This window comes from Muscardinus avellanarius (assembly GCF_963383645.1).
Source record: "Muscardinus avellanarius genome assembly, chromosome: 4".
NCBI lineage: Eukaryota > Metazoa > Chordata > Mammalia > Rodentia > Gliridae > Muscardinus > Muscardinus avellanarius.
This window is the reverse complement of record NC_137789.1, coordinates 46,504,200-46,531,095: the sequence shown is the minus strand read 5'-3', so window position 1 is coordinate 46,531,095 and position 26,896 is coordinate 46,504,200.

The window sequence follows — 26,896 nt, the reverse complement described above, 5'->3', positions numbered from 1 at the left end:
CTCAACAATAATGTGTTAGAGTTTCTACTTCTCCACATCTGATCAATTACGGTTTATCTCTTCCTTGGAAGTCCTTCTTTTATTTTCCACACTGATTCCCATTTGCTGAAATCCTGACCTCCAGAAGGTGAGTGACTTTGACAAGATGATATACTCACACCCAATTTTTTAATAGAGTTCCCTTGGATCTGGGAATCTGCTGAGAGATGGGGTGAGGCAGTGGCAGTTTCAAGTGCTTCCTGACCACACAGTTGCAGAGACCTGCTGGCCCTTTGCTGTGCAGCAGGCCCAGGCACCAGCCTCATAGACCCCGGCACCAGCTGGTACTGGGCCCTGCTGAGTGGTAAGGCTGCTGCCGGGGCTTTTTAAGTAATCTTGAAGTTATAGATTACAATAACTATTTTTTAGAATTCTTAAATCTTCATTTTTAAAATCTCATTTAACTACATATGAGTTCTGAGGCATGGAGTCATTTTCTCATAACTTTCTAGGTTAATATTGGCATTATGCGGTTGTACAGAGAATTTATATGCATCCAAGTATTTAAACTTAACAAAAACGTTAAACAAAATAATCTGAAGACTGGATTCCAGTAGATATTGATATGTAATGGTAGCTCTATCAATAATACACTAGAAGAGCAAAAGTATTCATCAAAAAGACATATAAGTTCACAATATACAAATTTCTAAATTTGACTCTAGGAATCTAAAATAATTTCTCTAGAAGCTAAATCATTCAAAATAAATGTCAATAAGTTCTAGCATTACATCATATGGTAGAGTGACAATAGGTAACAATAATATACCGTGTATTTAAAAGAAAAGCTAAAGGAAGGAACTATGAATGTTTTAACCACAAACAAATGGTGAGCATTTGAGGAGACAAATATCCTTACCCTTTTTTGCACAGTACACAATGTATACATGTATCCAAACATTCCTTAGTACCCTATAAATATATATATATATATATATATATATATATATATATACTTTTACATCAGTTAAAAAGAAATTAAAAGCTAAGCTGGGCGTGGTGGCGCACGCTTGTAAGCCCAGCATTCCGGAGGCTGATACAGGAGAATTGCTGTTCGAGGACAGCCTCAGCTACTTAGTGAGGCCCTCCGCAACTTAGTGAGACCCTGTTTCAAAATAAAAAGAATGAAAAATAGAGCAGTGGGTGTAGCTTGGAGGTTAAATGCCCTTGGGTTCCATCCCCAAACCCACAAAAAAAAAAAAAAAAGAAATTAAAAGCTAGATTTTGGCTATTCCGCATAAGTGGATGAAGGCATGTGAATCAACTTACAAATGCCATGATAAACTCTCCACAGTTTAGAATCAGCTTAATATGTTTCAATCACCCAAGTAAAAGTAAGACAATGTGAATACCAGAAATTATAGAAATGAGGCATGCATTGCAAATTAACATGCATAGCACGGCTTGCAGCAATAGCTTTAGTAAAATTTAAAGAAGAATGGTACTTTTGGGAAGATTAGTTGTGATAAAATGGCTCAACAAACCCAGAAGTTGCAAAGCCTATAGGAACATGGAGGGAGATGTGAAAACAGAAATTCCACGAAGTAGAAACTCTTGTCTCGTCTATCACAAAACCTTCAGTGCTAGCATAGTAGAGCTTTATAACCACTTGTTCAACTCATATATAAAAATATCTCAAATCATATATAAAAATATCTCAATCTCACTTGCTTCAAAATCATGGGGTTTTCCCACAGTGCCGTAAAATGTCAGCTTAGAGGAGATTAGATAAAGAATATACAGGAACCCTTGTCTTAACTTTGCCACTCACCTGTTAATATAGAAATTCTTTTTAAAAAGTTACTTAAAATATTGCTATGAAGATAAGGGGTGGGATAGAATAGTGATGGAGGGTCGTGTGCCCTGGACCCCACTCTGCGGCCTTTGTGATGATGGTAACATCGTTTCCAGGAGAGCCCCCACACCAAGCAAGATGTAAAGGGCACCAGCAGGGGCCCACAAACCACATTTATCCTCTGATGATCGACAGAATATGAGGGGGAAATTCTAATTTTTGTAATTAAGTAGAATAGTTGACTAAACTACTTTTATATATTTGGACATTAATGTAAAGGTAGATCCAGATGGCCGAGAAAACAGAAATACTCAGATGACATTCAAATTCATCATTCTGGTTCCCTGTGGTATAGGGAATGTGTGGAGTGTGGCTTTCCTCAGGGTAGGGAGAGCAGATTTACTTAAGAAAAGAATTAAAGAGAAAAAGAGAGAGAGAGGTCCAAAGGAAGGAGGGAGGATCCGAGAAAGAAAGAAATGATGGAAGAAAAGAGGAAACGAAAGAGAAGGGTAGTAGAGAGAAGTTTTATGAAATAATCCCTAATAAATACTGTACTTCGTAATTTAATCAGGAAAGCCGTCAGTCTAAAAGATTTTAGGATAAAAAACAAGTAACACAAATACTTTAAGTCTAACTTTAGCGTCAAAAATAATGTCCTAGAAATAATCACGTTTTAAATATTTAAAAAGTGTGCATCACCTTACAGTTGTGATTTTGGGGGCTGGGGCATGTTTTACTCTTGGGAATGGAAGATGTGGCTGAAACATGACTGGGGAGGATCCTAGTTTTCCTGGTTTGTTAGACTACAGTACTAAGAGCACTAGACTCTGAGCACTTTAATTTATAATAATTTTGTACACAACATAACTAATACAAGATTTGGACTGTTTCCTGTATTTGCCATAGAAAGTCTTTTTCCACTATGGCAAATGTCCTCTCTTTAAAAACCGAAGGGAAAATATAAACAACAAAGCAAAAAATAAAATGATGTCACTTTTTGGCACATAATATCTTGTATTTGTCATCAAATCAATTGATCCTTCCTTCCTTGATGAATGAAATCCCTTTAGGCCTTGATTACACTGACATTTAGAAAGTCGGTTTCCAAAGTCAATTTACTTCTGCAGATATGAGTTTAGTCTTGGTATTTTATCAGTCCTCCAATTTGTTTAATATGTTTTATTATTGCTTGCATTTTATTTTTACTGTATCGTCAGACTGCTTAAGCACATAAAAACCGCACATAAAAAGTATGTGGTGCATGGATATGTGTTATAAAGTTCTTTTAAGCTTTACACTGATTAGATCCAGGGTTTGAGGTACTTTTGTTGATTACTATTTCCTTGAGAGCTACATTTATTATTGTTGTTCTAAAACCTTACGCTTCATTGATAATAAAGAATCTTCATCTTGAAGGAAAATATATCAGTGTATGAGACAAGCAAGGTTGAATGAACAATGGAGGGCCACCCAAAATAAGAAGAGCTTGGCAGCCACAAATGTAAACTAGACAAAGAGTACAAGGAAAAAAAAAACAAAATTATTCTGTGTGTTCTCTGTAGGACTATGAATATTAAGTGACGATGAAGAAGGTAGAGAAGACAACTGAGCTGCCTTCCCTGAAAAGGGACATTTTCAATTTATCCTTCCACGATGCAATTCCAGACTCCGCTTCTACCTATCGGGCCGATCTTACTGGCTTCAAATTGCAGTATCTGTCACCTGTATAAAGGAGGTGAGCTCTGATGGCATGATGGAGACCAAAGAGAAAGTAGTATCTCCTAAAAACAGCGATTTACCCTGCATTAGTTACAGCTCACTGAATGAGAAATTACTCACCAGACTTCATAGCTTAAAACAATAATCATTTACATTATCACAATATCTGTGAATCATTATCCAATCAGGACTTATCTAGGTGCCTCTGGCTCTGAGACTCTCACAGGTGTGATCCAAGTGTCGCTTACATCTGTACTCTCTTCACAATTTGACTCATGGATGATCCACATCTCACTGGTGTGACTATTGGCAAAATTCATCTTACCATTTTTTGAACTGAGGTCTTCAGTTAAATGCTGACTTTTGAACTTACTGCATGAGCATCTCAAAAAGGGAGCTCTCAACACAACAACTGGCCCATCAAAAAATGAGAGAGAGAGAGAGAGAGAGAGAGAGAGAGAGAGAGAGAGAGAGAGAACAGAGAGAGAGAGAGAACATGCAGGACACAAATCACAATCCTTGGTAGCTTATTCTTAGTGATAGGCTATAACTTTTATAATGTTCCATTCATTAGAAGCAAGTTACCAGATCCAACCCACATAAGAAAAATTATAATGCAAAGGAACATACAAGGAGGTAAATACTAGGAAGCAGGTTAATTGGGATCCACTTTAGAAGTAGCCTACCCTGCCGGGCATGGTGGTGCACACTTGTAATCCTAGTACTTGGGAGTTTGAGACAGGAAGATTGCAGGTTCAAAGATAGTTTCAGCAAGTAGAGACTCTCATCAACCTAGTAAGACCCTGTTTCAAAATAAAAAACTAGGACTGGAGTGTGGCTCGGAGGTATAATGCCCCTGCCTTCAATTCCTAGTAACACACACACACACACACACACACACACACACACACACACACACACCCTACACTCCCACCACAAACAATGCTGTAAGAAAGCACTAGAAGATGGAAAGACCTCTGATATCCATTGACACATAGAATTCATATGGCTAAAATGATCATATGACCAAAAGTGATCTACAGATTCAGTGCGATCCCCATCAAAACTTACCAACTAGTTCTTTGCAGAACTAGAAATTTTAAAAAGTCCTAAAATTCATGTGGAAAATAAAAGATCCAGAATAGCCAAAGCAATTCTAAACAAAAAAGAAATGCTAGATACATTAATAACAAAAATAGCAAGGTATCAACATGCAAAACTGCAACACAATTACTCACCAGTAGGAGGAATCTACGAATTTACTGTTTACCCTCTAAATCAAGTGCCACACCCTTGCTTGGTTTTTGAGGCTTTTGCACTGTGATTTCACTTTCTTAATCACTCTCATTGCCTGGCGTGGTGGCGCACGCTTGTAATGCCCGCGCTTGGGAGGCGGAGACAGGAGGATCGCGCAGGTTCGAAGCCAGCCGCGCTGGCTTAAGAGACGCTGTTTCCAAATAAAAATGTAAAATAGGTCTGGGAGTGTAGCCTGGAAGTAGAAGGGCTTCCAGGAACCCCAGTACCACCAAGCATCATCATCATCATCATCATCATCATGACTCTCATGTTGCCACTCCACATCTACCACAGTCAGGCCAGCAGCAGACTGTCCTTCTTACCTTTCATGTGGACACTTTGCCTCTGAGAACCAAACTCTCTTCCTCTTAAAGCACAATCTGATGTCTAACTCTGGCAGCAATCCTCTTTTTTTATATATATTATCACATTATTTGATTTATATTAGTATTTGATTTATATTAGTTATAAATCAAATTAGTATTTGATTTATATTAGTTATTTGATTTATATTAGTATTTAGTATTTGATGCATATTCTAGTTTAAAATAGTACTGTGCTGTTTTCCAGTGTTGACTGCTCAATTAAATCATAAAGACAGTCCTGAAGAACACAGTCCTTATTTTATGTTTCTTTCTATTCTCCTATAATAATAAAAGATGGTTTTTGAGCAAAATTAGTATTTACTAAATTTTTCACTGGCATATTAGCTACTTGTGGCTTCCACAACAAGTTTTCATGAACTTAGTGATTTGAAGCAGCACAAATTTATCCTCTTAACAATACTGGTCATCAGACACTGGCAATGTTTTGCTGGGCCACCATTAAGGTATTGATAGTGCTGTGTGTCCTCTCCAGAAGCACTGTGGATGAGTCCACTTGATCATCTCCACTTCCAGATTATATTCCTTGGCTTCTCGTCTTCAAAGTCTGCAGCATAGCATCTTACGTCAGCAGCCACATTGCCTTCATCCATGTCTAATGTCCCTCTACCTTGCTCTTATGAAGACACATGCTATTATGTAGGACCAATGATATAACCCACAATAATGTCCATAGTTGCTTAATTTAATCATACTGCTATATCCCATACAAGGTAATATTCGCAGGTTTGAGGAATTAGGGCCCAGATATCTTTGGGGGCCATTATTTGTCCCATTATAAATTATAAAAAAAAGAGAAGGTGTTTGGGGGCAATGAAAACAATCCCTGAATTATCTTCCTGGTTTCATTTTATTGTCGTTGAGACTCATCTTCCCAATATAAGAAAAATTCTTGTCAATGATAACTGAATCACATGTAAAGGAAATTTCAGCTGGTAAAAAGAAGAAAATAAGAGCAATAACTGATTTCACTATTACAGAATCAAAAATATCCAGCAGGAAGTGGTTTTGGCCACTTATTTACCAAAATGGGTCTTGTTATACCCCTCCTCTTACCTCTATATTTTTCCTGACAATTCAGCCCTGGTTCTTTGTAATATTGTCTTTATTACAAACTCCATTTCTGCCATTTGATATAAAAAATCCATACCAAGAAGATAAATGTGTAAGTCAGAACCCCAGAGTATAGCAGTAAGTTACCAAGTTGGGCAAACAATAAAAATGTTTTAGTACACATAGACCATACTTCAATAGAAGCAATTGGCTTTTCAGACTTTGAGTCAGTATCTTAAAATTCTAATATCATAAGCTATTGGAAAATATTCTATGAAATATATATTTCCAAATCTTATAAAATTTAATTCATGTTAGAACCATACTCATGTTATTTTACTTTATTTCTAAGGTAAAATATGCAAGCAATTTTTATTCACTAATATTCATAAATACATACAGTCACTTCATTAGAGATTTTCATTTTCCCCTTCAGATTGAATGTGAAGTATTAGAAGAGCCTTTTGCATGTCAAGGAACAGGAAACAGAGATCTTTTTAAATCTTTAGTTCAGATGTCTCTAAACATCATCCCAGATGTATCTAGTAAAAAGCAATCTCTTTCCCTTCTGTTTTTATTCATACTTCATTGATATTTCATTAGAATATGTAAGCTAATACTTTCTTTTCCCATATTCCAATATAAAAATAATAATAAAATCTACATGAACTTTAACTCTTAGGAAAAAGAACTAAAATTAGAGGTTGTATAAATAAAAAATAATGCCTTCTGCTTTAATGAAGATCTTTTGCCTTCAAGAGTTAAATATGGCCGGCCGTGGTGGCACAAGCTTATAATCCCCTCACTTGGGAGGTGGAGACAGGAGGATCGCGCTGATTCTAAGCCAACCATGCTGGCTTAAGAGACCTTCTTTCCAAAAATTAAAAAAGTATAAAATAGGTCTGAGGGTGGCCCGGAGGTAGAAGGGCTTCCAGAAACCCCAGTACCACACACACAAAAAAAGACTTAAGTATGTATATGATTCTATAAAAATTAATTAAAATGTTTATAGTCCTTCTACATGTCTGCCATGTTGGGACAGGCAATCTCAATGGTCTTCCTTCTCTAAGGTTCACTAAAGTGGCCCAGTAGATTATAATCATAAAGGAACTATGACTATGAGACTAAACTATACTCTAAAATTCTTTCCTGAAGACCAGAAAGCTCTAATTTCCCAATAAGCTTCTTTTAGAGATGCACTCAGGGTGAGGGCAGAATGAGGCAGGGAATAAATCACCACATAAACACCAGAAAATGTTAGTGTTTCATCCAGCTACTCCCATTTCCAACCATAAAGCATCAGAAAACTATCCTTGATCCGCTGTCAAAAAATTTGATAACCTTTCCATAAGTGAAGTAAAGCAATGGCATCTAAAGTTTATAGATCTATGTCTATTTATCTCTATCTTTTCAATATTCATTAGACCATAAGTTCAGAAATCAGATGAACCAACTTGATACAGAACCGTCCTTTAGCAGAGGGGATTTTATGACAGAATTCTACAGTCATCTCAGTCCAATTAGGTAGTTTACTCAAAACATGAGAGGACAATGTAGCTGCAAGGAGATTGCCGGTTATAGAATACACAAGAGGAAAAATTTTGAAATGGTGCTATTTTCCAGATTACAAAGAGGAATATAAATCCTAAGGTCAGATAAACAGAGAGGTTTAAAAGTGTAGTGTGAGATGGACTAATATAGGTCGCACTACAAGCAATTCATGGACATTCTGATAACTTCTAGCCTACAATGTTATAACTATCCTACTTTTACTTTGTTTTATACACTCTAAATTAGATATTATTATTATAACTCGATACTATTACTTTATACAAGATTGAGTGTTTATCTAGAAACATATTTTCTGACATTTTTACTCACTCATTCCTTACTTCCTGCTTGCTTAAGCTCAGGGTATCTAACATACTGTTTTTAATTATTATGAACTCTGTTCTTCAAAATAGTAGACTATTACTACATAGTTATGGCATTTGTTCTGGAAGATACTTCAGAGTTAGCATTTCTTAGAACCAATTTTTATATTGATATATCTCTTGGAGTATATTTAATCTAGTAGCTAACTCAAATTTGAAACCTAGAATTTAAAAATTCTCAGGGTTGAATTGCAGTTTTCAGTTAGAGCCCAGACCAAGAAATACCAACATCGTTTTCAACCTGATGCTTGTGGGAAGATTATTTCTGCTTCTTCCTTACTCAGCCCTTTAAGTGCCCAAGCTGTGTCTTATTGTCAGATCCAACCCCTTGCCTTGCATGGCCTGAGGCCTGATTGCTTCATTATTCTTCTTTTAGTTCAGGTCACTACAACGGAACATCATAGACTGGGTGGCTTAAATAAAAAAAACATTTCTTTCTTAAAGTTCCACAGTCTGGAAAGTCCAAGATCAAGATGTCAGAAGATCTGGTGTCTGGTGAGGTCCCCTTTCCTAGTTTTTGGACAGCTATTGTCTTATTTTATTCTCCTATGTAGGAGCAAAAAGCGAGAAGGAAGCCTTTGTTTCATTTTATTAAGGCATGAATCCCATTCATAAAGGCTTTACTTTCATGACCTGATTAATCCCCAGGGTCCTCACCTCCAATGCCATTGCAATGAAAGTTAGGATTTCAGCATGCGAATTTGGTAGGGAAAATAAATAATATTCAGTTTATAACATTCCCTCCGAGGTTTAAAATGTGAGTCTCTGATTCCTGTGACTCATACCAGCATTAGCATCCCACTTCTCAGCTCTGATCTTCAGATCACTTTCCATAATACTCCTAAGGATTATTTTCTGATTAAAGAGAGATTTATAGCAGGGCATGGTGGCTCATGCCTATAATCGCAGTACTTAGGAAGATGAGACAAGAGAATCACAGGTGTGAGACCAATCTCAGCAACAAGTGAGACTCTAAGCAATCCAATCTAGGGAGACCCTGTTCTTAAAATTTTATGTCTTCTTGAAATTTTTATTATTTTTTTTTACTATTGCTATATTTTCCATGTCTCATAAATTTTGTAACCAGATGTCACAAATGGAAGAAGGTAATTTTGTTATACCCTACTCAATGGAGAATATTCTATGGAGTAGATAGAGGTCACGCCACCTCTTAACCAGGTATTTCCACAGATATTTCAATTTGGTCTGAAGACTTTGGCTTAAGGTACAGATTTTTGGTCCAAACAACTGAAGTCTAGGTTACCTATGACATAAAGAATGATTTATTATGAATAAGGAATAACTCTGGGGAAACTCTGCTGGGATAGGGCTTTGGGAACAAAACACATTGAAATTACATCTATTGGAATTTGCGCTATAGTTTAGTACCCAATTAATTGATACTCTTTAATTATTCAATCGGTATTATTCTTATCTCACCGAGCAACCTTTTATCAGGAATAATCTCTTATCTAAGCACTTAAATTTGTTGTCAATATTCAATAAACATATTTTGATAATCTAATCTAAACAGTAAAGAAAACAGGTAAGATGAATACCTGTGTAATGATTTCAAAAGAAGTTAAAATTAGCTAGTTATGTTCAACAGAGAATAAAGAGGTTGAGAATGGGGTATTAGGCAAGGGGCCACCTGATTACATGAATGTAAAAGGAGGAAAAATTTTAAAAATACCAAAACATATAGAAAAATAGGGTTTTGTGTTAAATGTCATGAGAAAAATAAAATCCCAATTAATTATCCAAGAGTGATTACCTGAATTAATCATTCAAAAATTTACTACAGAAATTAAAATGGTAGGATTGAAGGAAGAAGAACACACGTAATTCACCCTTCTAAAATTTGCTACAAGTCCTCAACCAAAATATTTTGAAAAGAAAAATAATTTGATGTAACATGATTTTTGAGCAAGATTTTTTATCTGGGAAAGAATAAGTAGACTTAGTAAGTGAAGTAAGGATCTTTTGGTTTAATTTTTAGACAGCTAGAAAAAAGGCCTTCATAACACTATCTTTCATAAAGTCTAATGATGGTTTAGGGTGCACTGATGATAATAAAGGAATTGTGGCCAACATTTAATCATAAATCTTAGCCACAGAGATTCAAAATATTTCCTGTTTTAGCAAGAAAAATGCCAAGTTTTCAAATCTGAGAGCAGAGGCTCATCAATTTTAGTAACTAACATCATTAACAATATTCAGTTTAGTTAAACTTTCTAATTTTGCACTTATTTTTCCAGATGGTTGTAGAATATTTATATCACAAAGTTTTTCACTTAATAATAATATGAGTGGTTGTTTTGTTATAATATTCTATGAGAAAGTAACAATTGTAAATGGAAGGCATTTCAAAATGAATGCAAACTTTAAGAACATCTTGAAGGAAAAAAAACTAAGATTTAATGCACTGAGTTTTTCAGAAGGACGTTCTCAATGAGCCCCATGTATAGATAGGATTTGATGTCACCTAAATAATAAAATTCAATTTGCTTTTGTGCTTGAGTACAGCATTGGAGGATTGGAAAACTTCCCAGACTTGCTAGGCTGGATATGAATTCTCACCTCCCCCAAACTTCTGTGTTTAACAAGTGCCTTTCCCAATTATAGCTGTGGTTCTGACAGTAACTAACCATTGCCCTGAGTGACAGGCAGAGAAAGCCAAGAGCCTTGAAGCTTAAAGCGAGAAGAAAATGTGATCTCCAATCACACATTTGACCAAAGAGAACTCCTCACAGGTTTATTCTAATGTTTTCTATATCAGAGGCCAATTGATGTATGCAGTTTTCAAAATGCATTATCAAAACATAGAATATACATTGTAGAGACACAGTTGCTATAAGATAATGGCAAATTTAGTGAACCATTTAGTTTCTTATTATAACAAAATGGCGACAAATATCCTAACAGTAATAAGTAACCTCCCATATTGATAGACTATCTATTATGGTGAAATTTGGTGATTATGAAAAAGAGGTCTTCATCCATTTTATTGATAATTGTTTTTAAATAATGATAATTCAAGGCAGTTAATCTTTTTGTGTGTGTGTGGTACTGGGGTTCCTGGAAACCCTTTTACCTCCAGGCTACACTCCCAGACGTATTATATATATATATATGTGTGTGTGTGTGTGTGTGTGTGTGTGTGTGTTTTTAATTTTTTTTTTTAATAGGGTCTCTTAAGCCAGAGAGGCTGGCTTCGAACCTGTGCAATCCTCCTGTCTCCGCCTCCCAAGCGTGGGGATTACATGAGTGCACCACCACGCCCAGCAAGGCAGTTAATCTTTTAAAACTTTTTTTGGTGCTAATATTGGAGATTGAACCCAGAGCCTCGCCCTTACTTCTATTTTATTTTATTTTTATTTTTATTTATTTTTCTCTTTTGCAGGTCTAGGGATAGCACCCAGGGGCATTCGACCTCTGAGCCACACCCCCTGTTCTATATTGTATTCTTTATTTTGAAACAGGGTCTCAGTAAGTTGCCAAGGGCCTCACTAAGTAGCTGAGGCTGTCCACGAACCGGGATCCTCCAGTCTCAGCCTCCTGAATGCTGGAATTACAAGTGTGTGCCACCCCACTCAGCCTTATTTTCAGTTTAAAATAGAGTCTCACTAAGTTGCTGAGGCTAGCCTTGAACCTGAGATCCTTCTGTCTCAGTCTTCCAAGTACTAGGATTATAGGCCTCCACCACCATGCCCAACTTAAACTTTTTTCCCCTTAAGAAACAGCTGAGAGATAATGCATGATGGCACATGCCTGTAATCCCAGTACATGAGAGGCTGGGGCAAGAGGATTGTAGTTTGAGACCGGCCTCAGCAAGTTAGCAAAGCTCTTAAGAGGCAGAGATAACAGCTCAGAGACAGAATGTCTCTGAATTCATTATCTAGTACCAAAACAAAAATACAAAAAAAAACAGCTGAGGATTTTTAAGTTGAGTGTTAACTCTAAAATTCAGGAACTGTTTTATTTACAAGTGAAAATTTTGGAAAATCTGAACTTATGTATATTTCCAAATGGAAAGATCCACAAAAAATATATTAGAACAAAACGTATACTCAACTCTACTGGATCCTAATTCTTTGCTTTAAACATTAAAAGCTGTGATTTTTTTTCTTTCCATTTCTCACACACACATAAGAACACACATGCACACATACAAATCACCACTAATGAACAACATTTAATTATCTGATCTATGAACTAATTGAGCCATTAATAGATTTTGAAAATATAATTGCAAGTGTCTGCTTTCTGATGTGTGAATCTGACCTTTATAATCATGTCTATATCAAATTCTTTTGTATTCATTATTAGATTTTTAATCACTTGAATATTTGAAGGAACTATAAAAAACCAATCTCAAAGAACCACTTTTCCATTTCCAATCCTTTGTAAGTTTATTTCTGAGATAATTATATCTCTTTGAAGCTTCTTTTTATCATGATTCTCCATTCGCTGACCTATGATGTTAATAAAAATCCAACAGGAGGAGACTCTTCTAAACCAGATTTCCCAAAATGTGCTTGAGAGGCCATTAGTACCACAGATGGAATTCCATGTTCTGAATTCAAATATTTTTTTTAGAAAAGCTGGATTAATAATGTTGAATAGATTCTTTTATTTCATCACTATTACGTCTTTTACTATTATAAATGCTCAGTATAATGTCCAAGAGATGAATGCTTCATAGGATGTTTTCCAAGGATATTGGTAATAGAAAAAACTTTTTTAAAAAACTGAGCATTTTAAGAAAGTAGATTTTTTCTTTTTGAGATACTCATTAGTTTCCAGACATTTTTTTAAGTGATGCCTTATTTATTAGATCTGTCTAGCTACAACTGGGCCTGGGCCTGGATAATATAACCAACCAGTGGAGTAAGGATCACAAATAACTTAGCCACATACTATATGGGGACGTGGAGGGTTTTAAAATCTCCCTTCCTAGTTTAGTATAAGCACTTCACAAAAGAAAATATTTAAAAAGCAAATAAACAACAAAAAGTAGAGAAAAAAGAGAATTGAAATAAATTGTGGTATATTCAAAAAATAAAATGCTATAAAGCAATAAAACTAAACCAAGCACATCTTTATAAAACAAAATGGTTAAATTTATCAAAAATGTATTATTGAGTCAAAAAAGCCATAGACAGAATATTATATATTTATTATTTCATTTACATGAAATAAAAAAAACAGGTAAACCTTTTTATTTTAAGGTTTACCACATTAGGTATTCAAACCACAACCACAAAGCAAAGCAAAGAATTATTAACAGGAAAGCAGGATCCTGCTTACCTACAGAGAAGGGAAGAAAGAGGAAGATGATTGGGATGAACCATCAGATGTGAGGGAAAGATCTGGAGGGCTGAATATTCTGCTTCTTTTCCTGGGTTACAGCTACTGGGTATTTTCAGTTCATTTCTCAGAACTGAAATTTTGTATTATATGCTTTTTTTTCCAAGTGAGAATGAAGGAGTTATTTTGGGTTGTTATAAGGTCAGTGGATTTAAAACTAATGTCCAAACAAATATAATTTTTTGAGAAACTTGTTGGAAAATCTGTGGACTCCCTATCCATGCCCAAGCTATGACAGCAAATGAGACGTAACAGCACCTTCATACATTAGGCAACTGAATTTCAGTGGACTTCATAAAAGATTTTGTATGATGACACTTAGGCAACTATAAACTTTAAACAAAGCAGTGTCTATTCTCCATCAACATTTCCTGTCTGTGTAGTTACTGCTTTTGGAGCACTAATGACCAGTCAGCCTCCATAGAATGAATATCAAATAATCAACATGGCTTCCAATCGAACCCGAGGAAGAGTGGTCCCATGCTGGGAGGTTAAAATCTACTATTATATTTGTGCTCTATGAAAAAAATGTATGAGCCAGGCGTGGTGGTGCACGCTTATTATCCCTGAGCTTGGGAGGCTGAGACAGGAGGATCACAAAAAAAAAAAAGGAAAAAGAAAGAAAAAAGAAAGAAAAAAGAAAAAAATATCTGAAGTTATCAATAACCAAATAAAATAATTAAATAAAAATATAATACTAGCATAGGAGTTTGGTGTTTATTGATACAATACTACCTAAAAGTAAATTATCTTGGCCCCAGAATGCCACCCTCCAACAATGTCAAGGTACCTTAAACTCTCTCCTTTCACTAAAATTACATTTCTTAGTTCATCATTCTTAAATATGTGGGTCACATCTACTTACCATCTTGCATGTAGAAATTCAGAAGCCCCTGAGTAATTTTCACAGAATCAAATGGCATGTCATGTATTGGGTGGAAACCAGGATTAATGACCTTTAATTTGACCTGGGGTAACCTTAACTCCCCATGAGGATAAGGGGAATGGAAATCCTGGATGAAGATAATCAGCTTCCTTAATGCATTTTGGTAACCCATGCTAATGTGCTTTTGCTGTTTATGATGATGGCGATAAAATGTTAAGAAAAATATTTTTAGACTATGTGCTTACAGATGCTGAGAACTTTAGGCAGATCCCTCTGCCTAAATTACCCACTCTGTCCTTATAAGAACTCTGTGAAGTGGGTTTTATATCCTCCTTTAACAGGAGAAAGTTTGTCTGATCTAAAATATTGATGTGAGAAAATTCTAAGATGGTAGGTGTTATGGATTTGTGTGTAGAAGGCTTGGTCCCCAACTCAGCAATGCTTAGATGTGGGATCTTGGAAAGAGATAGGATCACGTGGGCTCTGACCTTATCAGTGGAGTAACCCATTGATAGCTGAATGACTATTGGGAGGTGGTGGAAACTGTAGGCAGGGGGGCATGGTTGGAGGAAGTAGGTCACTGGAGATGTGACTTGGGAGACTATATCTCATTCATCCCTGGTGTTCTCCCTCTTCTCTCTTCTCTCTCTCTTCTCTCTTCTCTCTTCTCTCTTCTCTCTTCTCTCTTCTCTCTTCTCTCTTCTCTCTTCTCTCTTCTCTCTTCTCTCTTCTCTCTCTCTCTCTCTCTCTCTCTCTCTCTCTCTCTCTCTCTCTCTCTCTCTCTCCTATGATGCTCTTCCTTACCCTAGGCTTAAAGAGATGAAGTTGACCAAACATGATCTAAACTTCTGAAGCCATGAGCCAAAACAAACAAGCAAGCAAACAAACAAACCTTTTCTCCTCCAAGTTGTTTTTTGTTGTTGTTTGTTTGGTTGGTTGTTTTTGTTTTCTTGTGGGTCTGGGGATGGAACCCAGAGGCATTTGACCTCCAAGCTACACCCCCTGCCCAATTTTTTATTCTTTATTTTGAAACAGGGTCTCACTGAGTTGCAGAGGGCCTCACTAAGTAGCTGAGGCTGTCGGCGAACTGCGATCCTCCAGTCTCAGCCTCCCGAATGTTGGGATTGCAAGCTTGCGCCACCAGGCCTGGCTTCCAAGTTGTTTATATTAGGTATTATGGTCATAGTGACAGAAAGCTGAGTGACACATTAGGAACACTCATTCGTGTAGCTTATTTGCATAGGGTTGAGGTAGTATTTAAAGGGCTGGCTGATTGCTTCTCAAACTTCCTTCTTGGACTACCTGCAGTAGAATAACTGAGAGAACTAGATAAATGCAAACTCTAAAGTCCTATCCCCAGACTTGCTAAGGCAGAATATCGCAAGGTAATGGCAAAGAATTGCATTTTTAGTAAGTTTCCTGGGTGGGACTTATTCAATCTGAAATTGAGAATTATTAGTCTTCACAAAAGTGGCAATGAAATTAAGTAGTAAAATCCTGAATAGCTGCCCCAAAGAGATGAAGTTTAATATTGCTTCACAGAAAGCATTATTATAACTTTAACTTAATGAAACAGAGGGAGATGGTGGTTGTTTTTTGTTGTTTTGATATCAGACTCAATCTAAAGACTTTCCTCCATTCCAAACCTTTTCCCATTGCTGCATCAGTATTAAGGGGTAAAACTTAAAGAAAATACAGAGACAGAGCTACCTTGCCACTCAGAAACTGAAACTAAATGGTTTCAGAGTGCATTGAAATAGAGTTAATGAAGATATTTAATACTGATAGTTTTTTTTCATTGGCACTTGATCTTTGAGCAAATATTGGCTGATCTTAAAGCCATGAAAACTACCAATCTGTCACCAGTTGGTCTGGGACACAGGCATCCACGGTGTTCGGTAATTTCCTGTAACACACCTGGGTAAAATTTCTACCCCCTCCTACCTAATGATGAAGTGTAACAGGTAATTCCAGACCGACACTGTTCTTTGAATCTGCTGTCTCTGGTAGGCTGAAGTTAAATAAAAATTCAATTGTATACAGTTCTAGAGTGGGTTGTCATAATCCACAACCCTTTGTTCACTTTCACAGATCCTGCAGTTAGAGCTGACTTGGAAAGTTTGTGGTGAAGATCAATAAGCTTGTGATATTCCAACTCACAACCATTTTCCAGGTGGAGATTCAAGCAGACAGATGAGGTCAACAGAACCCTGCCAGGTGGTGCCCTCAGCAGTATTATTTCTTCCTCTACTAATCTTTTATGGAGATGTCACTTCAGGCTACAATTTAATATGAGGATGCATCAAATGGACTGGTTTTGCTTAAATTTAGTGAGGAATTTTGTGGCTTGATCGGTTCATACATATTTTTTAAATCCAAATTATATTTATAGTACACTTGATTCCTTCCCACCCCAAATGTAATAAAACAGCTGTGCTATAAACCATAAAAATATCATGCTATTCTAGAACTAGATAGTGGTGATGTTTGCACAACATTGTGAATGTACTTAATGCACTGAATTATGCTTTAAAGTGGTTAAATTGGTAAATTTTATTTTGAGTGCATTTTACCATATTAAAATATATAAAATAAAAATAAACACTTTGCCACATTCAGATATGTTAAAGGCAAATCAGAACCTACTGATGATGGTTTTACCTCTGTGTGGTAGAAAGGTTACTTAGTAATTCAACATAACATTATTAAAGTAATATGTACAAGGACAATGTGTCTGTGCATATTTATTTTTATTTATAAGGTAAACAGCCATTAAACTCATACTACAGATGAGGCACCATATTAAGCACTACTCCAAAGGCAAAGACAACTTAAAAAGATCCCTGCCATCTATCAACAAGATAGTGAAAATATATATATATATATATACTTGACTGCTTTCTATGTACCAGGCATTACCCACATGGGAGGGAAATAAAACATAGGCCTGTGTTTGAGGTGAGTTCAGAGTCCAGTGTGGGGAGATGAACATGAAACAGACTCCTACCATGTGACACATGTTTACACAAAGCAAGATCAAAGGCACTTGAGACTCAGGCAGGAGGGGGAATGCCATGAGGAGGCTCCTTCCAACGCATTGTGACCTATTTTGAGACATAAATTTAGTATGAAAATATCCATAGCTTTAGGTGAACCTGGACTTCACTCATATAGGACTGATTTGTACAGTCCCAGGGAAACATGCAAGCACACTGCTGGGACTTGTTCACCAGATCACAACCTCAGTGTTCTAACTGCATTATATCCAGGAATAAGAGCTCAGGAACAAGACCAGTTTAGGATCTGTGCACATCCAGTCACTAAAGGACTAGCTCTCTGAACCTCAGATGAGTCATTTTACTTTTCTGAACTCTAAAAGGAAAATGATAAGTGTTGCAAGGATAATGTCTATCTCTGTCTCTGATGTGGCTTCTTTAGCTTCCACATTGCCTGATACTTTAGATAGGAGAACTTGGAAAAGTGTTTGATGAAGCTAAATGTCTCTTTAAGATTAATAATAAAAAAAATATCGGTACTACTGCATCTGGAAACTTGAGTGCCAAGGGATAAGTGGTATCTAATAATTAATAAAAAGTGGTTGTGAAGCATTTTGCAAATAAAAAATGCCAGATAATTTATAAATATTTAAATAGTTATTAAATTTAATATGAATATTACATAGATGCCATCCTGATTTCCTATGCCACTTTATTGCCTCAGAGTACTTCACTGATATTAATTATGTTACTGTTGATATTATTGCTGTTAATTGCATGGTTTCTTGGGGGTCTAGCCCAGGTAAGGAGGAAAGGGGAAGTAGGGGCGAATAATTAGTTGTACAATTTAATTACTAGAAGGCATTATTCTTTTCAAATGCAATCTATTTGAGGTTTATGTCAATTAATCGCCTCATGTGTAGGGTTCTGTTTTCTCTTAAACCATGTTTTGACTTCTTCTGGTCTTATTGCTTATTTTTATTATTAATTGGTCTTATTGTTTCTTCTGGTCTTATTGCTTATATTACAAACCACATATCAATTTATTTATCTTTGCATTTCCCAAAATTTTTTTTAGTCCACTGCCTATTTGACTATTTAAAAAAAAAAAGGCACTTGCTAAGCCTTGAAGGGGAAAAAAGCTGGCACAATGAATGCTCACATGTCTCACTGTTTCCCACCTTGAAGTCAGGCAATCCCCAGACCCTTGCAAGAAGACAAAATGTTCCCATTCGAGGGATGAAGAGAAATTAAGACAGGCTAACCAGAGCACTGAATTTAACTCCCTAGTAAATGTGGGACACAGCTCAATTTGATGTTAAAGTGTCTGTCATTTCTCATTACTTAGCATCACCTCCCTAGAAACCTTCATCAATTAAAGTGGCAGAGTTGTTTGGGACAGGAGTTTGGAAGGGACTATTACACTTAAAAGAAAAATCATTTTTAATTGAGGATTTTAAAATGCTCTGAACATTTAACTAAGGGGAAGAGAAAAATAAAAGAGTATTAGAAAGTAGCAGTGCTGAAGAAAGATGAGAAAACAATAAATAGACCCCCCAAAACAATAAAATGTTTAAATAGAAAACAGGCTATGAAGAGTTCTTTGGAGAAAGGAAGACAGAGCAGAACTCACGTCCTACCTCAAGGTAGTAACTCATGTGGGGCAGAGGGAGGATCAGGAATAGAATTTACCTAATACCCTGTGGGCTTAGTTGTGGAGGTGTGGTGGAGTCTATAAGCAAAACCACAAAGCAAGCACATGAGAAAGTAATTGGCTTTGCTGATAAGAGGCCAAGAAGAGAGCTGACTGCAGGTGGGCCCAGTGATAAGCAGAATGTATGATGCTGGGAAGACTTGATTGGAATAGTTTAATAAAAGCATGTGACTGTTGCCAATTAGAAGCTAAAAGTAAAATATGATTCTGCTGCTAATTTTGCATCCAAGTCGAATTATACTGTGATTAGGCTAATAGAATAGCATTGGAAATCTGTAGGCACTGCACTGGAGACTCGCTATCTAGCAAGCAGCTGAACAGAAGCAGTAAAGCATCGCTATCTCTACCTTACCTGGCCCTTGAGATGCTCATGCAGAAACAAGCTTGTGCAGAGGTGCCTGAGAAGGGGGATAGAGGTTGCCCAAGGTGCTCAGGAAAAGGATGCTACTAACTTCAAGACCCAGCCCCCAGTCTAGCAGACAGACTCTTGGAGGAACAGCTCAGAAGTAAGGCCCCTCTGTGGGATAAAGCCCTATTGTTTTCATCCAGGAAGGCCCTGCTGGGAATTTTGCTAAGGAGGGTCGCTTTCCACTCCAACTCTAGAAATCAAGAAAGGAGGAGAGAGTTTAACATTGTAGAGATATAGTGACACTGGAGAGTGTATACATAAGTGATCCAACCCGACCAAAGAATCAGGACATTTTCTTCTGTTTCTTTGGCACGTTATAGTTTTCGTTTTCTCCTGACTCCTGCCACCTTTCTATTCTGCACTGTCCACACTGGGACTTGGATTAAAGGCTGATTTACATCTGTTGTGTGTCCTAATTTCCCAAGAGTGTATGAATGAATTCACAACAAAGGCACTCTCCTTTTATTTCCATGAAATGTGATGCACAGTGTCATTCAGCAGCTAGTGACATGTGGGCTGGCAATAATAAGGTCTTGCCTTTTGAAATAATCTGTGAACAATCCATGTTTAACTGTTCTTTCTATTCAAATGAATTCAGATTTCAGAATAATATTGCAGAACATCCCAGTTTTTAAAGCACCCTGCAGCCTAAGGTGGCAGCCTGGCAAAAAGAAACACTATCGCGTTTTAGAAACAATTCAGCTGGCACTTAAAGTAAACCCAACGTGATGCAAACGGTCCCTACTGAGGAGCCTCAGGCCCCTCAGGTTCACATGAGCTCATGAGGTTTCCCAGGCTCATTCCCCAGCCCTACTAACACCTCCTTCATTTCCACTCTGTAAAGAATTCAAATTCAAGTAAGCAGGTTAACTTTGCTGTACTTTCTCTGACCAAGTAATACTTGCTCAATTTGGAAACACCAAAGAGAAGACTTCTCAACTATTAAAATGATTGATTTTTTTAAACTTCCACATCTCAGGAAAGCAATTTTTTTATGTCAGAGGGTCTGATTAGTGGCTTCAGCTCCAGCTTATTCAGTAGCATGTATATCATAGAGCACCATACTCAAGCCTTTGAGGCAAAGTGTTGAAAAGGAACTAAATCTCTGAGCCACTCTGGCAGTCTGATGTTAATTTTTTTCTTTATTGACTCCGTAGTACAAGGGAGAAGAAAGTTGATTTTGTTAGTTAAAGAGGTCAAGTTACAAGGAAAATGCTTATTAAATGAATGAGAGACTGAAGGACAACAATCAATGTTCAAATATTGCAAATATTGCAAATTCAAATGAGTTGTCTTCTAATTCTCCCTTTGCCCGTCTATAGAAGTAACAATTATACCTGTTAGCATGAGGGGTATAGATGAGCATTTTCCAGAAAATTTCCTAATATATGTGGTGGGCAAAACCATGGCCTCCAGAAAACATTCATGTCTTACTCTTTGAATATATTATCTTACATGGTAAAAAGGACTTTGCAAGTATGATTAATTTAAGGGTTTTGAAGTTAAGAGATCATCGTAGATTATCTGGATGGGCCCAATTAATTTCACAAGTCCTTATAAAAGAAAGAACAAAACAGGGGAATAGAAGTAAAAGAGGAATTTGAAGTTGGAAACAGGGTCTCCTAAGCCAGTGAGGCTGGCTTCGAATCTGCACCATCCTCCTGTCTCCGCCTCCCAAGCGTGGAGATTACAAGCGTGTGCCACCACACCCAGCAACACACTCATTTTTAACACAATGAGAACCATTTTAGACTTTTGACCTCAAGGACTATATAGGAATGATATACATGTGTTTTAAGCCACTAAGTTTCTTGCAGTCTTGCTACTACTTGTTAGAGTCTCAATAGAAAACTATTATGCTTCATATATAAAAGTTCCAGATATCCATCACAGGGATAGATGAATTGACCACCACTCTAAGATCAGGCCAGTCAAATACAATAGGGATCACAGAATGCAGGTAAAAATTAATATGCACAGCGCTTACTCTTCTTTTAAAATGAACCATTTACTGGTACTAACATATTTGACTCTAAATTTCACACCAGTTTTACAGATGAAGAAAATGAGGTATGGTGGACTTAAAAGACTCCCCCATGTTCACACTGCCACAGGTGGCAGAGCCGGTTGTCTGGCTCTAGAGATGACTCAATGGTTCATATGTTAACTTCTTCATAAGACAAATGATGCATGGTGCTGACATTCTTTATTAGATGTGGTCAATCATCACAATCTCTTTGTATTCAGTTTTAACCTCCAGAATTTAGTAAAATTCATTGGTTAAGTTAATCAAATTGTCATTGACTGTCTATATCATCCTGAAAATATTTCATGGTCATTATTTTATTACTCAGGCACCTCTTGTGAAGGCTCTGGAATCTCTTCCTATTAATCTTGAAAATATGGATCTCTTTCATCTGACATTTTGAGATTTGGCAAGCCTATTTCTATGGTTTCTTTTCTTGCAAGCAAAAGAAAGTTAATCTAATTAATAAGGAGAGCTTAATATTGTACCATCAGAACTTTCTAGAATACAGCAGACTGTTCACCTGACTTTTTACAGAAAGCAATATACAACCCCAAAAAATTATGATCCGAAATAGGTATAGGTATTGATCCAGAATTCAGAAAAACAAAAATAGACCCAGGATTCTGACAGAAAAAATGATTAGAAGAATGGCCCACTAAAATAAAAACAATATGCTCTTTCTTACAAACACAAATTAACAAAAATTCCTGTTTCAGTCAGCACTCTTATTACTGTGACCCAAATATCTGGTATGAAAAACTTAGGAAAATGAAGATTATTTGCTTAAGGTCTAGAGATTTTAATATATATATATATTTATTTAGCTTTTTTCCCTCTTATCTTGTTCATTAAGGTCTTAATTTTTCTGCAAATTTGTCCTTCAAAGGCTGAGCTGCCATCCATGGGCTGAGAGACCCTCTCTCCTGCTTTCCTTCCCTTCCTTGATCTACATACTGTGATATGCAAGGGGAAGAGCAGAACGTGGCAGAGAACACTCCTTAAAAAGAAGCAGGCATTTTGTTAAAATGCACAAAGGGCAATTGTGAACTTTTGTTTGGGGACTGCGATTTAATTTCTCACTGCTGCACTGATGGATATAAAGGTGAAAAGTATTTTACCGACGTGTTTTTCCTTTAAAATAACTTCAGCATTTAATGGTAATGTGAAAACATGATACACATTTTCAACTTCATTTCTATTTCCGTTACTGACAAAAATAGGAAACTCGTTGATGCCTGAAAATATCTCTTTGTGATTCAGGTAATATCATGTAAGATAAATCAGTATGAATTTCAAACTCTTGAAAGCATTAAAAACAAAGGCCCCTCTATTCCAATGGGAATGTAGAAAATATGAATAAATCATAATGTTCTCATCTTAAGGTATTACTAGAGGTCAAGTGGACTTCAAGCTATGTAGCAATTTCTTATCTGGGCATTTTAATAGAATTTCATTTATCTTAAGAAAGATAAAAATTTGTGCATCTTGTATTATTTTAAGATGAGGGGGTACTCATTTGAATTAATATCAAGATGCATCCCACGCAGAATTTTAAAAAATCATCAATCTGCCATCTTATCCACATTATTTTGTACCTTCAGGCTCTTGATGTAGTTTTTATGAACAGGATTCAAATAAATTGGCTCTTTTTCCTTGGTGGTTTCTTTAATTACTTTGTTATTATCCAAGGAACTGGTTTAATTTAAATGAACACTGTGTTCCTGCTACTACTATCCCGAGAAAACACAGACTCAGAACATGCTGTTTTGTAGTTAAAGTGAATGGCTCTGCACGGGGATGCCATGCCAGAATCAGTGGTTCAATGGCCTCTTCTTATTTTGTATAAGGAGAAATTCCAACCTATTCTGTGAAACCATTGACTTCCTCTAAATGGCAAGTCACCTCGCTAGATACACAGAAAAAAATAGTAACTATGTCAGTGAAGATGCTTTAAGGAAATCCAGGAGCGTTGCATTCAAGCCAAGCAGCTCAGCAAGTTTATACAATGCTTTCCCTTTCTAAACATCTTCATAGGAGATACATTTTAAAACCAATTAGGGGTCAAATTATGATGACTGACCCAATCCTCTACCCCAACCTTTCAGATTTTGACATTACATCAAAATCTAATTAAACACTTATTTGTAACTGAGATGTTTACTAAAGTACAAAATTCCCTCTTCCCTTGGTAGTTCCCATCCAACAAAAGTATATTATGAATTTCAAAGAAACCTGAAGTGTGTGTGTGTGTATATATATATATATATATGTATATGCAAACATTAGGATGCCATAAAGTATTTTACAGACACCATGAATATAAAAAATTGTATTTCATTTCCTGAACTAGTTACAGTTTTCAACCTCAGCTTCATGTCTTTAACTAGAACCATATGTGAGAAAAGCAAGTTTAATCTTTAGGAACACTCTGTTTAGGGCTATTGGCTGAACCCTTACAGAAAACATAGCATTTCTCTTGTTGAAAGTAGAAGAGAGAACAGACTTGTATTTCTATGAGGAAATGAGCAAATAATGGTGCGTTATTTTTTTTAACCTGTGAGCCAACAGCAACTTCTTATGCTTCATATGTTGCTTCTATTTACACCTTCACTTGAGAATTCACATTTCTGTCATACAATGCAGTCTCCATTGTTAAGTGTACAAAGAAAGCTGGGTGTGGCAGTGCTTGTGATCCCAGTATTTGGGAGGCTGAGACAGGAGGATCACCAGTTTTCAGACAGCCTCAGCCATTTAGTGAGGCCCTCCACAACTTAGTGAGACCCTGTTTCAAAATAAAGAATAAAAATAGGACTGGTGGTGTGATTTGGAGGTAGAATGCCCCTGAGTTCAATCCTTAGTATTGCCGCCCCACAAAAAAAAATACAAAGAAGTATAGTGAAACAGATTCCCTTGCCAGAGTTGACAACAAAATATCTGGCACTAGGAGAGTTGGTGCATCCCTTTGGAAGAGTGTCATAGGATATACTTGGCTATTGGAGTGGAGAAACTGTCACTATTTGCAAGGAAATGAGTATGTTCCAAGGTCAAACTAGAATTATACTTAAGTGCCTGCTTTCTGGCATGAATACACCCACATTTAAATTATTTCTGTGTGAACCTAGATTCCCTAAGCCTCAGTTTCCTTATTTCTAAAACAGAGATAAAAATATAGTGTCTACCTCTTTGGGTGGTATTGAGAGGAATTATTGTGAACCAAACATTTGAAATGCTTAGCTTGGATCGTGGCATATAGATGCTCTGTATCATCATCGCTATTAAAGCAGGCTTAGAAAATCCCCTTGATCCCTGAGGCGGACTGTCTGCTCTTACCCCTTGCACTCCCCCAGATAGCATTCTTCAAATTGTAGTTTTTGGACTACCTGCATCGGACTCTTTTAGATTACTTATAAAAAAAAATACAAATTCTTTGGCCCCACCTCAGAGACCAGAATTTACCACATTTCTAGAATTTAACTCATTTCTAGGTTTGAAAACCACTGCCCTAAATGAGGCCACCTCTCAGCCCATCCTCCAAAGCACCTGACCCCAACACAAAGCACTTTTGATTCAGACAGCTACAGTCATTAGTGGGTACCTGCTGAGTCCCTTTTTATATGGTACTTAGTCAGGTACTAAGTTAATGAAGAAACAGTGTTAATGGCACAACTTCTCCCAAAGTGCTCTGCCTGGAACCCCCTGTGCTTTCCTCTCCCACTGGTCTTTCACACAGTCATTTTATGTACCCACCACTTCTCTTTCCTTCTCTCTGTCTAGAAAATCCTGCAAATCCTTCAAATCTAGCTCAGAGCTTCCTTCCTTGGTAAAAAAAAAAAAAAAAAAAAAAAAAAAAAAAAAAAACAGCCTGACCACATCCTTCCCCCCCACACACACTTTTTTGTATCCCTGCATCAAATGACATCTGTAAAATCCTTCTGGACATTAATCATTGCTGGATCTTGCCTGTCCTGTTTTCTCAAGTGTACCTTCTTACTCAATTATGTCTCATATTGGTTTCTCTTCTTTAACGCTCTCATGGGTAGTCTGTTTCTTTGAGGCAAAAGCCCTAGAGTAGTCTCCTCAGGCTCCTCAATTGCTCTCAGGAACTCAGCACAGAGCTTTGGAGTTTGTTTTCTGAAAACATCTGTTGAATAGGTTGTGTGGACCACACTTCAACTTTCTTCGCAAGGAGGAAGAAATCGAAGTCTTAATCCCAACAACGCTAATCAGAAGAGACAGGTGTTATATGCCTTCTACTATCACAATATGGGAAAAATAATGACTGTATCATCTACTAAATATCTTTGCTTAAAAATTTGAGCCTACGCCGGGCGTGGTAGCACACACTTGTAATCCCCACGCTTGGGAGGCGGAGACAGGAGGATCACACAGCTTCGAAGCCAGCTGTGCTGGCTTAAGAGACCCTGTTTCCAAAAAAAAAAAAAAAAAAAAGTATAAAATAGGTCTGGGAGTGTATCCCAGAGGTAGAAGGGCTTCCAGGAATCCTAGTACCACAAAAAAAAAAAAAATGAGTCTGAATCTACAAAGAACCTCTAGATATAACAGCTTATAGAATATGTTCATAGCAGCACAATTTGTAAAAGCCAAAATATGGAACCAACCCAGATCACCATCAACAGATGAATGGATAGCAAAACTGTGGGAAATACACACAATGGAATTCTATTCAGCCATAAAGAAGAACAAAATTATATCATTTGCAAGAAGATGGAAAGCCCTGGAGAGCATCATGTTAAGTGAGATCAGCCAAGCACAGAAGGAGAAGATACACATGTTTCCTCTAATATGCCCAAACTAGAAAACACAAAGGATACCAATGGGACTCCAGATATTAGAAGGGAAATACTAGCTAAGTTTTAATGGAAAGATAGGAGAGGAGAAAGGCTGATCTTGATTAATGAGGGTCTATACCTGAACATGTGTAAAATTATGAATAAGACATGGTTAACCTGGACAACCATTGGTGGGAGGGGGGAAGAGAAAACGGGGGCGGGGGGGAGAGGGCACCAAATATAGTGTAAATGTATACTATTTATGTTCAATAAAAAAATTGTTAAAAAATAAATTAATTAATTAATTAATTAAAAAAAGAAATGTATAATAAAAAGTGATAGAAAGAAAAAAAAGAAAATATGGGGGCTGGGAGTACCAAGTTAAATGCCACCATACAACACTCACATTCAGAGAGCAGGATATGCACTGGACAGATGATGGATTGATGGCTGAGGGGAAAAAAGGGGGGGAGGGCCTGTTAA